Source organism: Gossypium hirsutum, chromosome A06, assembly GCF_007990345.1.
Source record: "Gossypium hirsutum isolate 1008001.06 chromosome A06, Gossypium_hirsutum_v2.1, whole genome shotgun sequence".
Classification (NCBI taxonomy): Eukaryota; Viridiplantae; Streptophyta; class Magnoliopsida; order Malvales; family Malvaceae; genus Gossypium; species Gossypium hirsutum.
The window spans coordinates 108,501,515-108,519,252 of record NC_053429.1 but is presented as its reverse complement, the minus strand read 5'-3'; the positions used below and the strand labels follow the sequence as shown (position 1 = coordinate 108,519,252).

The following is a 17,738-nucleotide window of genomic DNA, read 5'->3' as shown; positions in this document are numbered from 1 at the left end:
TATGGAATTGAATAATTATTAGTCTATTTTCATATGGATGGAACAAAACAGGTATATGAGGTATATTTTATGAGATGTTTAAATTTTTGTGAAATAGGTCCAGAGCGATTTTTGGATCCCCTGTTCTAACTTTGGAAATTCACCATAAAATTTAGAAAGATAATTAGAAGTCATTCTTTATATTTACAGATTCCTTATTGAGTCTAGTTTTATTATAGACAAACGGAATAGTCATTGAAGCTCTGTACAGGGAGATATATGATTTGTAATACACATAGGTCAGAGTAGTCGAACCCTAAAATAGGGGAGACTTTAACTAATAAACTGTACAAATTGGCCTAACCAAAAATTCTATAAAAAAATTAGTAGATATATATATATGAGTATAGTTTCAGGAAAATTTTACAGAGTTGGATTTTGAGTTTCGGAACTCAAGATATGATTTTTAAAGCGACTGTGATGCAGTTAGCCAGCTTGTCTGGAAATTTTAAAATGAATTGTATGAGCTGTTTAAGTAATGAATTAAGTCTGTTAACACCTCGTGTTCGACTCCGGCGACAGTCTCGGGCACGGGGCATTACATTGATAGAGGCATTTAATTGATACTATCTTTTAAATCGCATAAGGCTCTATTGAAATGAATACGCCCTATCTCTATGGGAATTGTAAAGTTTCAGAGGTTTTTCATCTTTTTAGGGAACATGTCTAGAAATAATAACACAACAGGAAGCGCTCATGTTAACTTGCATGTTAACTTGTTCTCCTACTTTAATTTTCCTACGCTTAGACATGATTTCTTTTAGGAATTTAGTGTACTTAGGAACTTTCTCAATTAATTCAATCAAAGGCATGTTGACATTTAATGTTTTGAACAAGTTTAGAAAACTTACAAACTCGTCTTCATCCTGGTTTTTATTCTCTTCTAGCCTTTTAGGGAATGGTATTTTTGCAATGACAGAATCTTTAATTGTTTCTATCTTTGGTTCAACTGTCGGTGCAACTATTTTCTCTTGTTCAGGTTCATTATCAACTTTTAAGTGTTCTTCCTAAAGATCATCAATATTCTTCTTATGCATCTCCTGAGTTGGGTCCTCTGAGCTACTTAGTATTTTACCCAATCAGAGTGCTATTTCTTTCACATGCTCCTTTCCTTCTTTACGAGGACTATTTTTTGTATTACTAGGAATACATGTGCCTATTTTTCTTTTTATATCCCCCATCATGCTCATCAATTGGCTCATCTGATCTTTAAGCTCAGTCAATGTTCTTGTTGAATTGGTGCACTCAGATTGTACTTGTTTCACTTCTATTCTCATTGACTACATCTCCTCCCCGATTCTATCTAGACGTTGACCACATATAGTATGGTCATTCGGGTTGGCCCTTTCCTGAGGTTTTTGTAAATAAGGAGGTTGATAGTTAGTGTTTTTAACTTGGTTCGAGTTATTACCTCCTCCTTGGTTTCTTCCCTATCTCAGATTCTAGTGATCTCTTCATCCAGGATTATATGTATTTGAATAGGGATTTCCACCCCCATTTCCAATGTAGTTCACATCCTGGGTGGGATTGTTAATGTAAGGGAAAATTGGATTGTCTCCTCCATAGATAGATAGTGCATTCTTCTTAGCCTCTATTCGGTTGATTTAGTCCACAGTCCACTAATTGTTGATATCTGTCATCCTCCTGGGCAACCTTCACCATAGATTTTCTTTGGCCATATATATATATATCATTCAGTTGGCAACTGAAAAGAATTCATTGCCATACTTTCTATTAATTAGTACGCATCCTCGTACGTTCAGTTCATTAGCGCTTCTCCTTCTACTCCATCTAATCCTGACCTTGAATGCACATCCAACCCATTGTATAAAATTTACAGTCGTAACCACTCAGACAGTCTATGGTGTAGGAATTTCTGAATTAACGTTTTAAAACGCTCCCATGCTTCATGAAAACTTTCCCCCTCTAGCTGTTTGAATATCGAAATTTCCCTTCTTAGTTGGACCGTCTAATTAATGGGAAAGAACTTTTGTAGGAATTTCCCTACGAGTTCATCTCATGTCGTGATTGATCCTGGTGCCTATGAATCTAGCAAAGAAAAGGTGTTATCGATTAATGAAAAAGGGAACAACTGAAGACGAATAGCATCATCAGTGACCCCATTATATTTGAAGGTATCACAAAGCTGGAAGAACCATTTCAAATGCAGACTAGGATCTTCTGTTATTTTTCCTAAAAACTGCGAATTATTCTAGATCATCTATGTAACACCCCTAACCTATATTCATCGCCAAAATAGGGTTACGGAGTATTACTAGAGTTTTTCAGATCAATGGAGTATAGATTTCAAAATTTTCAAATCATATCAATAAACACTTTAAAACCAATTCAAAATATACATATTGTCCCTTAAACAAGCCCTCGAGGCCCTAAATAAGCATTAGAAATAAGTCGAGACTAAATCGAAAACTTTAGGGGCCACACGGCCGTGTGTCCAGGCCATGTGGGCATTCAAAGTAAGGACACATGGTTGTGTTCATGCCTGTGTAACTCACTGACTTGGGTCACACAGCCAAGCCACACGCCCGTATGCCAGGCCGTGTACCTTTTGAAGTAACCTCACACACCCGTGTGATTGGTCGTGTGCTAAGCCGTGTAACAGACTGACTTGCAACCCTTTGAAAGCTACAGGGGATAGAAGGCCATTAGGCCTGGTCGTGTGTCACGCACGGTTAAGGCACATGCCTGTGTCTCTACCAGTATGGACAAAAATAGGTCATTTTACAAGCCATTTTTCTCACCCAAACTAGCATGTACCTTTAAGCACTTTTGCACTTATTGTCAATCCATCATAAGAAACCAAAATCATGCATAATCAAACTAACCAAGCATGATACAAACACATCCAACCAATATGCCCACTGGCACCTCAATCATAAAATCATTTCATATACAATTAGATACCTGAATTTTTGTCAAGATGTTCACTAACATCAAACTAAGTTTAAAACTTCACATGTCATTTGATTTACCAAGCTAACACAAACCATTTGGCACCAAAAAAATTCTATTCTAAACTAGCCCCAAATAACCATATAAGTCATACATACTAAAATACCAATTCACCACAAATTCATCAAATCACAAGTGATTGCATCCATACCATTTCATCAAGTCAAAAGATACATATATACAACCTAGAAAACAAAATGTCCAAACACATAACTTAGTTGTTCATTATTTTACAAAAATTATCTAGACAGATTTACATATATACTTATAGCCACATAAACATGCCAAAATCAAAAAGAGTTTAAAAGCTACTAACGATGATAGATAATGTCAACCAAAGTTTCAATCTGTCCCAAGTCAGCAAAAGTAATCTACAAAACGACACATAAACATGTATAAGCTTATAAAGCTTAGTAAGTACATAGCAATTTATTTAACTTAACATTAAATGGATGAACTCTTATTTCACTTAATTAATGTTATCGAAATGTAACCAAGGCACGAAAGTGCTATCAGGACAACCGAAATACAACAGGGTCACATAAGTACGATCAGGGGTACCAAAGTACGACAGGGGCACATAAGTGCGATCAGCGATACCGAAGTACAACAAGGGCACGTAAGTGCGATCAGGGGTACCGAAGTACAATAGGGGCACATAAGTGCGATCAAGGGCACCGAAGTACAACAGTTTTCTACTAAATTATAGAGTACAAATACATAATGAAATTTAATTAATCAATTTATTGCTATGAACTTACATCGACACTATCACAAAAGAGTACGATCGACTAATCCACGACTTTCGCCTTCCCTCGATTTAAATGCAATTGAGATCTATCTTGATCTAAATAAATAAATTCAACCAATTTAATAACTATTCTATTCAATTCAATCCAAATTCACAAGTTAGCAAAATTACACATTTGCCCCTACACAATTGATTTCTTTTCAATTTAGTCCTTAAACTCGTAAATTAAAAATTAATGCAATCTCATCCCTACCCAAGCTATTCGAATTTCATACACAGCCAAAGCAACTCATACATTTCACTATTTCTCAACTTCACCACATATTTTACACATTTTTTAAAAAAATAAATCCTTATTTGACATTTTCAACAAAAATTACTTTACAAAAGTTGTTCAACTATCATCAAACATTCATTTTCCTCCATCAGTCATCAAAAGAAAATAATATACATTCATGTTAAAACCCTATACTTTTAATAATTTTACAAATTAGTCCCCGGGCTAGCTACATTAAGCTACAATGACTCCGAAAACATAGAAATCATTAAAAATCGAGCAAAGATACACTTACATGCAAGGTTAATATATAGTCAAACCTTTAAGCTCCATTAATGGCTTCCTGCTAGGTTAATTTCGGTGAAGATGAAGTGAAAATGATGATATCCATGTGTTTTTTCTTTATTTTACTTTATTTATTTAACAATTTACTTAATTAACCTTAGTATATAACATTTAAAATTGTTAAAATGATGTCCATAAAAGTCCACTTATATTATCAATGGTTTAATCACAACATAAACCCTCTAACCATTTAATACAAGATATTAGATCCCTTTAGCTTATGAGCTCAAGCTTTTCACCTTTTTCAATTTAGTACTTTTTATCAAATTAAGCATGTAAACGGTAAAATTTCTTAACAAAATTTTTATACGATACTACTATCATACTGTAGGCAATAAAATAATTTTTTTGACTTTAAATTTCGTGGTCCTGAAATCACTGTTCCAATTTCACTAAAAATGGGTTGTAACAATCTGGATCATAGTTGGCTTAATCTCGAAATTATTGGTCGTGATGGTTGGCCTCATTATATTCCCTTAAACCATATCTAGATTCTTTAGCACATATTCCTCAGAGTCCTCTCATTATGCACCATGTTTATATTTGCGAGTAGTTGTGGTAATGGTGGTGGATCTTCTAGATTGTTATTGTTAGCCTCATCGAACAATGGATTCTCACGTTGTAGTAAATTAACTCCAGCAGGTAGCGGATTCTACATTAGCTGTTGCTACTGTTGTTGTCAATGATTCCTTCGAATTATTCTTTCTAGATCTGTTACTGGCTCTATAGGTGTTCCCCTACTACTTGTCATATACTAAACCTAAAAAGACAAGATTAGTAGAAAATAAGAAAAATATATTCGTAGTAATAATCTAAAAAATTCCTAATTATTTGATTAATATGCAAAAATTAAAATCAATATAATGATGTTGCTTCCCCAGCAACAGTGCCAAGAACTTGACCGCCTCTGGACGTACTAATGTCCAGAGTAGAAATCCTGCACGATATCCACAAGTATATAGGTTAGGTTCAAGATCCTAAAACACGAAAACTAGTTCAATCTGCCACACTGAATTATGGCAGATCAAGCATATATACTCAAAAGAAATAGATGTACAAAGAGCATGTGAACTCAAATGCAAATTTAGTTGGTGAATTTGGAGGTATTTATTTCGAAGGTTTGATGCAAGCTGATTCTAGGATTTTTAGCTTAAAATTATCTATTTTCTACCTCCCCCTAGCCAATCCAAGTTACAACCTATTTAAAAGGCCTATTGATTCAAATTTCTATGTTGACTACATTAGTAGAGATGAATTGCTAAGTTCAACATATGAAGGCATAAATTAAACTTAGTGATTGCTAATCTTAAATGGCGAAATAAAAATTAATTTGTAAAAATTTAGCATATCTTTATTGAGAGAGCATTTAGTTTATTCTTGCCATCATGATAATAATTGAGAATAAGTCAACCAATGGGTATACTTGAGTTTCATAACTTCAAAAATTCTTGTTCTTGAGCATAATTACATTTAACTCATAATTGTAGGAAGAAATGATTTCTGAAAAAAAATTAAAAGGTGATTTTAAGCAACTTCTTATACAATATGTGCAATACTCAGGACGAGCAATGAATTAATTTTAGGGGTGTGGAAACACAAAAATATATAGATATTTTCAACCCCTTTTTAGCTCTAATTCAGGCAGTTTCTTAATCATTTTTACCAAAATTCATATTTAATTATAAAATAATTAATTTTTACTCAAATCATGAACATATTTAATTTTAATTATTTTTATAATAAATTTACACAAATTTGATTTATTTTCAACAGCTTTTCACAACGGGTGAAAAATCGGCGCAGTAGTCACCTTGGGAAGATTAGACCATTGAAGCAATTTTTGTATCAAGTGACACAAGAGTTTGGCTAATTATTTTCCCAGCCATGGATGGTCCAATGATAATTATTGAACACATTTTATAATTAATTTTGATCCAATACAAATTAGGTTAAAATTAGCTACAAGCCTGATTAAGAAAAAGGGGTTTAGTTGTGCACAATGAAGATGACTAATCCACCAAGAAAATTGGCAGCCCAAGCCGTCCCATGTAGCTAACCCAATCCTCTTATTTTAGCTGATTTTTATAAGTGCAAATCAGCTCTTGAACTTGTCCTTAATGTCATTCAAACCCCTTCCCTTTTCAAGCTTGCTATTTTTAGCTAAAAATAGCAAATTCAAGTCAAACCATCCCTCCTACCATGCATGACCGACCCATGGAAGAGGGAATGGCTGCTATTTTTAACAACCACCTCCACTTATAAAAAGCCCCATTCACTTCATCATTTTTCATCCCTCACATCTTTCACTTCACACATCTTTCTCACACACATTTTCTCTCTTTTTCCCTTCTAGTAGCTTTCCAAAATTCTTCTTTTCTTTGTCAATTTCCCCTCTTAAAAAAGATTTTGCATGCCTCTTGAAGTAACAACAATCAAGTGTTCGTGAAGGCCTTGGATTAACAGAACGGGTAGAGAAAAGAGGAGCATACTAGTTTGGCTTCGGAAAACAATCGAGATTTGTTTTTCTAGTTCCCTTCTCTTAATTTTTGTTTTTGTTTTGTTTTGATCATGAACATGAATATTTGTGTTGTTGCTCTTCAATTAATTAAAATTACTTAAATTCCTTTTGTGTTAGATTAATTGCATTATGTTCAGTTAAGATTATTAAAAATGTGTTTGTGTTGTTATTAGGTCCCAATAAATTGTTCAATTAAATAAAACCATACTTATGTTTATGCTTGCATTTTAATTGTAAAGTAACAATTGAATTAATTATTTAAACGGATTGAAATTGTAATTAGTGGATACAATATTTAATTGGTGCATGTTTAATCTTCTAAAATAGCTGAGGGTTAAATTAGCGACAGTATTAAACAATAAATTAGCCTTGCATAACTTGCAAGATTATTGTGATTAAATTATTTCAATATAAAGATATATTGTTACCTCACTTAATCTTGTATTTTCTTATAAAAATTTGATTAATCGTTTAAATTGACATAGAGATATGATCAAGAGATTATTAAGTTTTAGTGGGTAAGTATGTGCATTAGTTAGTAAGTTACCGAGTTGTTGTGAAATTATTCATAACAACATGTACACGATTTCAATAATTCTAAGTTAAAGAATAAAATTAATCTAATACATTTATTTCATATTGATTAAACTCATTTTTAGAAATCGTGCATTGAAATTTTACTTTTCACTTTCTTAGTTAGCACTTAGTTAATTTTTTAGTTTTTATATCACCACTTCAAATAAACATATTTCCATCACCAAATTGTTTAAATTTGCATTTCATAAATATTCTCTTTTAGAGTCCTTGTGGGTACGATAACTCGACATCACTTGTCACTTTATTACTTGTTGCGATTGTGTACACTTACACATTTTCGTCGTTCCAGTTGTTTTTAAACTCCTCATGCTAAAATTCATTTTTATTCTCATTTTGCAGCCTAATCCTTATCTTTCGACTACCTCATTGATTTTTATTACTTGCGATAGTTTTGTTTCACTTACCTTACTACCTTTGAAACTTGGGATTAGCTCAATTTTCTTACCATCAAATGTTTGGTTCTCCCTAACTTAGTTCGTGCCTTCTATTTTAATGCCACCTTTGATCAATCTTCTTATACAGAAGAAACCATAGGAATCTCTTTGTACATTATGGGCTAACATTAGTTTTACCCTTACACAATTTGTTACCCAACTTCATAGTCACTATGCTAGCACTTCTCTTGAGAATGGTATGGCTGCTCCAAACACTTACTCTATTGACAATAATGGCACCCATTTAGGTCTTCATGACCAGCTATTTCACCTCATTTTGACTTGGGTGTGGCACCCTATAAACAACCATGTCTACCTTCATAATATGGATTTTTCGTGACTTTATTGCTTTAATAACAATTTCTGACTAAACCTTGCCTATCTCCTTTTTCATGATATTTCCTTCATTTTTGGAAAGCCTCTCACTTCAAAAGCCACACTCAAATTTGGCATGTACCTCAATTAATTTTTCACCAAGCTTGACATTAATGTGTCTGTCAATCCAAAAATTATCATAACAAGATCTATTGGTAAAAAATGATTCAAAGTTATGGTTATTTTTTCAAGAATGAGCAATAGGCCAAAGAAAACCCCGAGCGACATGCTCCTATAGCTCAACTCGAAGGTGGTGAATATCAACCCAATAGTGGTGAGAACCAACCCGAGAAATAACAAGAGACTAACCCTCTCAAGGCCCATGGCAACAGAGCAAATGCATTGACCTTAGCTGTACCTCTTTCTCCTCCCATGTTAGCCCTTCTCATTATCCTTAGAGGAATCTCCGATAGGGATCATTCGCTTACCGAGTGTTTCGATGTTTTCTCTTAAAAAATTGGCTTGTGTTTCATGGGCTTGGAGGATCAAATGACACATCTCATGTCTTGATTTCCTCTACCACCATTTCCTTCCTTAGATGTGCAATTTGTTGGCTCTATTATGCACTTTGTTGATATTTGGTATGTTTTGTTGATACTTGGTATTTTATGCTTTCTTGGATGATTTAGGCCTTGGTTAAATGTTTTTTGTTGACACATTTGGTTTCGTAGTCTTATATTTTAGGATGCTTTAGACTTTATTCTGGATGTTCATATTTTGGTAGGCTATTTTTGTTGCTTTTGAATGCTTAACATTAACACTGGATGCTATTAGGTTTTTTTTATTGTTTTCAATTTCTATAAAATACTTTGATCTCTTTTTTTTCTTCATTTCCATATGTCATATCATATACCTTTGTTTTCTATTGCTTCCTCTCATTCTTTGATTTTCAAATGTCCATTTTTTATATATACCAAATAGGGGGAAACTATGTTAAAAATTTACAAATTTCATCAACTTAATATGCAATGACAACACAAAAAAAATTCAATTTTAGATTATTGCCAATAAATTATGACAATTAAATTTGAAAACGTTATAATATTTTTCCTCTTATGAATTTCAAGCAAACTATATGAAATCATTTTCAAAACAAAGTATTCATAAAGTATTTTAAATAGGGGGAGCTTTTAACTTGAAAATAATGTTTGAATTTAGTGAGGGTTTACAAATGCAAATTTTTATATAAAAAAGGGGACATGTTAGCTTTGATTTTCAAATGTTTTGATATGAAAAAATAAACTTTAACATCCTTTAATCAAATCTGTAAAAAAAATTTAACGATTCTAAAATTATTTCCATTGTGTTACAAACTCAAAAACAAAGTTTCTAAATAACTTATGTAATATATAAAAAAAATTTAAGTACCCCGAAGTCCTTTAAAAATGTTTCTAAGCCTAAATATTTCATTTTTCCCGCAGTGTCTCGACACATAAGACTATAGGTCTTGAGACATGAAACTTCAAAGGCAAACTCTAATTCAAGGGAGCAAAGTCTCAATACATTTTCAGACAAGTCTTGAGATGTCCAACCATGTCCTTGAGACATAGACTCGCTTATATCAAGACATGAAACTTTGAAGCTAATGTTTTTGCTTCCAAGGTGAAATGTCTAAATATAAAGCCTTCTAAGTCTCAAGACATGTTCATAAAGTATCAAGACATAATTCATGCAATCTTGATTTGATCGTGAAGTCCAACGACATCCAAAGGTTCATATCTCAACTCTACCAAGTGATTGTAATGTATCTTCCGAATTTTAAGTAGTAAAAGGGCATGTACCTAAGTCTAGAGAACTTACGAGTCTTATGTGTTAATTTTGGAAATTTGAATACTTTTAATATGTTCTTGTATGTCAATGTGTGCTTATTTCATTTGCTATTTAGCATTTGAGCCTCTAAAGGCTATTTTTAAGCTTGTTGTGTTTGAAGTTTTAGTTACGTAGGCATTCTTAGCACCATCTCCTCACTAAGGTAATGTTTGATTGGTATTACATGCCTTTCATAGTATTTTTGAACTATGATTGAACTTATTTGATGAAGAGATTAAGTATGGTCATAATATTTCTCTAAGTGTGTTTTTTGTTTTCTATGTTTGAGGGTGTTTCAATAGTTGTGTTTGGTGTTTTAAACTTGATTTCCTATCCCCCTAAGTTCAAGTTTTAGTATTAAGCTTCTAGGAATCAAATCTACAATACCAAGGAGAAATATTGATACTTTTACCCACTTGTACCGATACCGAGGTGCAAGGCTTAGGTCCCTGCCCTAGTTTTAACATTTTTGACCTTTCAAGGCCTTTTGTTGCCCAGACACCTTCGAACTTTATAAATTGATTCTAAATGGTTTAAACATGATTTTCAAGTTTAAAAATTAAGTTTATCTATTTTTTATGTTTTTACAAAAATGTTTTCAAACTTAATTTCTTAACTTAATGTAATGAATGATTGTCATTTGAGTTGCTCCAGCAACGGGCGTAACATCTCACATTAGAATCTATTGTCCAAGTCGAGTGTGGGGTGCCACAATTGTCAAGTAATTCTCTATATTTATACTTGAGGACAAGTTAAGGTTTTCAATGGGATATAATGATACAACACCACATTTAAATACATATTTTATAAACAAAATAGGGTAACACATGGTAATTTTATGGCCTTTGAGTAGGTCATCTCTGAAGAAGTCAATTGTTTAGTAAATTACGTAGGAGTTACACAGCTCATAGACTCTTTTTCACCTCCTACAAGTTTAGCTTAAATGTCACTCTTAGCATATTCAACACTTCTCCTATCATGTTGTTAGATTTTAGGAATTTGTTGTAACACCCCCTCACCTCTTTCGATTTTCGATATGGATGAGAAATGCTTCTGGAACATGTAAGAACCATAAATAATGGAAATATATTTTTTCTTTTTACTATTCCCAATTTAAAACACTTTTATAAAATCAATGAATCAAGTTTATGGAAGTTTAAAGGATTTAAAATCAATTTAAAACCATTTAAGAGTGATTAGGTGAAAATTAGAGGCGTTCAAAACTCTAGACAGACAAAGCAGTGCAGTGGGAACAAAGTTCTGCACAATGTTGGGACATTGCGCGAAGTCACAATGTTGCACATATGACATCACGACATCACCATCTAAGTTACAATGTTGTGATGTTACGAAGTTCAATGTCATGACTTAGTAGCAAAACAACCCAAAAACACTCCAAACTATCTCCAAATCACCTTCAAACGTGGTATACACAAAACCTACTTAAAATTTGTTCAAATACATGTAAATATCATCTTCAAAACATGCTCAACCAAACATTACATGCATGAAATCATTTAAATGATATTGAAAACATGTTAAGACTTCATGGTTTCATTTAGAGCAGATTTAATCTTTCATCTATCACTTCCCACATCATTTCCACATAACTCGTGACATTATAAAGCCAAATTCAGACTTACAAACTTGGTACTAAATAAGAATTCGACCTATAGACATGCCAAACCTATAGAAGACAACACTTAAAGAATTTATACATAATCTTTAAGCTTTGCTAAGGTGATGGAATCTCCCAAGCATACACTGCTTCACATGATCCAAAATCAATCTATGTGCAAGAAACAACAACGCATTAAGCATAAATGCTTAATAAGTAAACAAGGAAGATACTCAACTTACCTTAGGCTTTAATACTCAATTTACCCAATGGTTTGCATAACATGCCTGACCATAGAGTAACACATTAAAACTCCAAGTAACATCATATAACTCTAAAACCCTACATAATATCAATAAATTAAAATTCCAAGTCAAAACTGAGTTCCATGACAAAATAAAATTCCAAGCCCAAAAATGAAACTCCATATCTAATCCCTATTGGCATGCCAATCATATCTTAATTACTTCTCTAAGTTAAAAAGGGCAAGTTCAATTAACAATTTAATTAATAACATAACCTTACTAACGTATATATCATTGCATACATTCATTAAGGCACTTATGCTTAAACATTTCCACTTGATACATCTCAAGTGGTATCCACATTTCATTTTTATGAATAAGCATTCATTGGGAATGTAACAACCCGTTATTAGGGTTAATCGGAACAATAGTTTTGAGACCACAATCCGAAGACAAAATATTTATTTTATTATTTTATTAAGGTTTACAGTATGATAGAATGTTCGTGTGAAAATTTCGTAAAGAAATTTTACCATTTCAATGGTTAATTCGGTAAAAAGGACTTAATCACGTAAAGCGTAAAAGTCAAATTCTATAAGTTAAAGGTATTAAATGGCTATGAAATTAAATAGTGGGAGTCTCTAAGTGGTAATTATCCCATAAGTATTGATAGTGGAATTCTATGGCTTGGTATTGTCGAAATTTATGATGTTATTAAAGGTTAAAATGGTAAAATGGTTAAAATGTTAATAATAAATAAAACAAAACCAAATATCATCATCTTCCATCTATTTTAAAACCGAAAATGGGGTTTAAAAAATCCATGGAAGAGCTTGACATTTGGCCATGGTGTTATTGCTCAAATAGATCAAGATAAGCACTTACCGGAACTAGATCGGGGAAAACGAAAATTGGACGAATAGCCGATAGTTTTATTTGAGTGACATGAGGTAAGTTCGTATAGCTAGAATCAAACTATTAATACTTGTAATTTTTTAAAATGAATTTGTATAATTTGAATGAATAACCCAACTGAAATTTGAATTACTGATTATATGATTATATTACTGTTTACATGAATGAAAGTGAAATGTTACAAATGTTATATACGTTTCATGGATTCGGTATGATAATATGCATTGAGTATGCAAATTGAGTATTTAAATGTATGTACTTAGTTGAATTGAATATATATATGATTTGAGAAATTTAATTATTGATCATTGAATGCTTAAATGATGAAGTTGGATTGAACCGTAGGAATTTGTTAGATATGAGTGACATGTCACTAGGATTACTGATTTGGTCGAGCTCTTGCATTTTTTGTGGACTCACCACAGCTCGTATGAGCTTACCGGTATATCAGCTCGTAAGAGCTTACTATTTTCAGCTCATTGGAGCTTACTGATTCAGCTCGAAAGAGCTTACTGTTTTCAGCTTATTGGAGCTTACCGACTCGGCTCGAAAGAGCTTACTGTTTTTAGCTCATTGGAGCTTACCGATTTAGCTCATAAGAGCTTATTGTTCAGTTCGATAGAGCTTACCGTTTCAACTCAATAGAGCTTACTGTTTATCAGCTCAAGAGGAGCTTACTGATCATCGCTCGAAAAAGCTTACCGACTCAGCTCAAAAGAGCTTACTATTTTTAGCTCATTGGAAATTACCGATTTAGCTCATAAGAGCTTATTGTTCAGTTCGATAGAGCTTACCGTTTCAACTCAATAGAGCTTACTGTTTATCAGCTCAAGAGGAGCTTACTGATCATGGCTCGAAAGAGCATAAATGATAATGAATTGACGGATTTTCAATAAATACACTTAATGTGTATCACCCGAGTATCTATCCATATTCTACATAGTTCAATGGGCATAATTACTATTACCGATCATATGAATAAGATATGTGTTTATATGGATGAATTACTGTTATTAGTGATGAACTACTGTTTATACGGGTGAACTACTGGTTATATGAATGAATTATAGTTTATACGAATAAAAATGAATTGCCATAATGTTATGTGAATTACATGGTATTGATGTTATTTGATGAATTAAATATGAAATGAAGTTATATGTACTTGAGATTAAATATTTATTGTTTTCACCTATGGTGACTTGATGATTACATCGATATAATGATATTAATCTGTTGATGATTTTATATGCTTATGCATTGGGCAAATTTGGTTGGATTGTATTGAAATGGTAATATAGGTTATAATGACGTACGAACAAATGTTATATGTGAATCGAGATAGAAGTGGTTTAATCATATATATGCTCATTAGTGTGCAAGATATAGAATATTCGATGTTATTTCCATGGTTCAACGGAGAAGATAACGGTACGATAATTGAAATGATGATATGAATCAGTTCAGCTATACGTGACACGCTCGACAAGTAAGTAATATTTAAAAATTTTGTATGATGCGTAAGTGAAAACCAATGGATACATACAGGAATTACCAGGTTGTTATTGTAATATGTGTTGATTTCGATGGAGCTAATTTATATGTCCTTATGTTTCTCTAATTCTGAATTAATCGTTAAATTGTATATAGTACATAGTAGTCATACGAACTTACTAAGCTTATTAGCTTACTCTATTTATTTTCTGTATTTTACAGTGATTTGAAAGCTCGCTCGGGTTGGAAGTCATCAAAGATTTTCATCAAACTATCCAGGAGTTGAATTGGTATTTTTGAACTCTCTGAAATTGGTAATATGGAATGTATAGGCTAGTTGATTATATGAGATGTATAAGTTATTTTAAGTATTGAAGCTTATATGTATTGATGTGTTTAAGCCATGTGATTTGGCTTAACTTGGTTAAATATTGGGTTATGTTTATGTGTACTAGATATGGCATATTTTGGTAAGTAGTTGATGGAATGAAGTTATGCAAATGGTATGGATATGTGATGGAAATATGAATCGAAACTATTTGAATGATAATTGGTATTTGGATGTTTAAGGTTGAATTATTGAATAGGTTATATGTGTATATTGACTAATGAATCATATTGGTTTGGTATGTGTTTGAATGCACAAATGGAATTGATTTGAGTATATAAATGTTTGGTTTTGTAATGGCATATAATGTGTATTTGAAATGGTTGTTTTGATTGCCAAATTGAATGAAAGTATGGTGTTATATGTGAGCTTAGGTGATTGAAGTTTGGGTAAGGAAAAGTGGCTTAAAACAAGCCTATTTCTCATCCATACGGTTGAGCACACGGGCGTGTGACTCGACTGTGTGTCTGTTAAAGCTTAGTTAAAATAAGTCAATGAGTTACACAGCCTAGACACACGGGCATGTCTATTGACCGTGTGTGGCACACGAGCTGAGACACGGGCGTGTGGTCGGCCATGTGACCCAAGTCAGTATGTATGCCCTGTTTCTACATGGGTGTGTCCGGTGCCCTGTGAGTCACACAGTTTGGGCACACGGGCGTGTGACCTCTGTATTCAAGAAAATTTTTTAAGTTTTCCAAAATTTTCAAATGTTATCGATTTAATCCGGAATGCATGTCTTAAGTTATTTATGCTCGACTTAAGCATGTTACAAGTGTAAATGAATGGATTTGATTGAAATGAGCTGATCTAATGACAAATGAATGTTCTGAATTGTGCTATAAGTCTGGTAATGCCTCGTAACCTATTCCAGCGACGGATACAGGTTAGGGATGTTACAGGGAAACCATTCACATTTTAATTTATGAGTTTACACTTTTTTACTCTTATTTTTAATATGAGATTCTCAATATGAACATTGTTACACTAGTTTCACATACGTTCAACATTTCATAATACAAATTCATAAAAGCGCCATAAGCTACCCATTATTCCATTATTGCAATCTACCATTACACTTTATATTCCATAAAAGGTTCCATTTTCCAAATTATTATTATATTAATTAAAGCATTAATACGTCTTTTTCACAATTGTACACCAAAACATATAATAACAGATTTAATGTCATAGCTTACTCTTTTCTTTACAAATTTATTAACTTTATTAAAAGTTTTCATTTTTCATGGTTCAATTCAATTTGTAACTCAATACTTATCAAAATACAATAAGACTCAATATGTACATTTTAATCCAAGACCATGGCATATTCATATTTGTTTCTATTTTCATTTTCATTAAGCTATTTAATTTAATATTGATTATTAATATTTAATCTCATTTAACATTTAACCATTTAAACGCTAAAGATTATAAATTTTCATTCAAATAAAGTAACGATGGTTTCTTGAATATTTACCCTCCTTCGAAAAAGCAAAATCACCAGTTTTCTTTATACTCACTAGCCCAAATCTTCATCAACCACTTGTCAATTTCTTTTCTTCCAAAACACATAATACTCAAAATTTCATTAAAAAAAACACATGTAAAGTAACCTTAAATAATCATATTGGAGATGACATACTACACTTTCTTACCTTGCTCTTCACTTTTTCACTCTAACTTAAGTTTTTTCTTTCTAGTTTATGAAAACCCTTGCTTCCAATAACGAAGATTATGGTGAAGCCAAGATTAAAAATGAGTTTTCTACAAGATTCTTATAAGAAAATAACTTGGGTAGTGAAATTTTTTTATAAAATTTTTGAGGAACGATGAGAAAAATGAAAAGAGAACAACTTTCGCTTCTCGAATGGAGACGGACGGCACAAAAGGAGAAAGATGAGAGCTTTCATCTTTTCTTTCTTTTATTACCAATAAAATGGTTAAATTCAACCCATTTTAAATGAAAGGTCCACAATTTTTTATGATTTAAAAACTCCAAATCATATGGTCATAAATTTCTCATAACAAATTCTAAATTTTTCAATATAAAACTCTTGAAAAGTCTCAAAATATCTTTTAATAGAAAACTTGCACTTTTAGTCCATTTCTCATGTCACTTCTTTTTATTAAGTATCAAATATGACACTTAAAACATTAAAACTTTGCATATCACTATAAAGATCCATAATACCATCCAATCATCCAAAAATTACATTTGAACCCTATGTAAGCGAAAAAAAAAATATTTAAAATTTAGTCTTTATATTTTTTATTTTATTCAACTTAGTCCAAAAATCATTTTCTTAATACAAAGACATATCTCATGTCATCTCAATATTAACAAATTATTATCAATCCATAATTTCTCTAATAGGTCATTTTACACTTTAGTCCTCATATTTTTCTAAATTTTCAATTTAATCTTTTTTCCACATTTTTACATCCACGATCTTTTTCATAAATCTTCAACCACAAATTATGATTCCTTTAAAATTCGCCAGTCTCATTTTCATTTTTTTTAGAATTTAGGTCCTAAAACAATGGCACTTTCTAGGCAGAAAAATTTGGGGTGTTATATTTATTATACTTTAATTAATTTAAAAACTAATTTGCATACTCGTGAAATGCAAGATCCAATTGTAGTTAATCATTAAAATATATTAAATATATTGTTACTATTCTTTTAAAATTAACAATTTTATAAATAGTATAAGAAAAGTATTAGAATCACATAATTTACGAAAAATATATTAAAAGTAATAATACGTGATACTATTGTAATTTTGTACATGCATGGTGAATAAATGATAAAGAAATTTTATTTTATTATTAGATAAAGCTAAATGCTTAAATTTTATTATATACCTCATACAAACTCTTTTCTTAATTTCATCGGTTTATTTATTTTTGAGATCCAGAAATCATTCAGTATATTTGTCCAATATATATTGATATCC

At 31.9% G+C, this 17,738-nt stretch overlaps 1 non-coding gene across 1 annotated transcript; it reads left to right on the top strand.

Annotated features, from left to right (window-relative positions):
* The first annotated feature begins 1,895 nt into the window (after positions 1-1,895).
* Positions 1,896-2,002, top strand: LOC121231440 (small nucleolar RNA R71). The gene has a single exon (XR_005929499.1). It is a non-coding gene; the product is annotated as a small nucleolar RNA R71 (small nucleolar RNA).
* Positions 2,003-17,738: the final 15,736 nt, after the last annotated feature.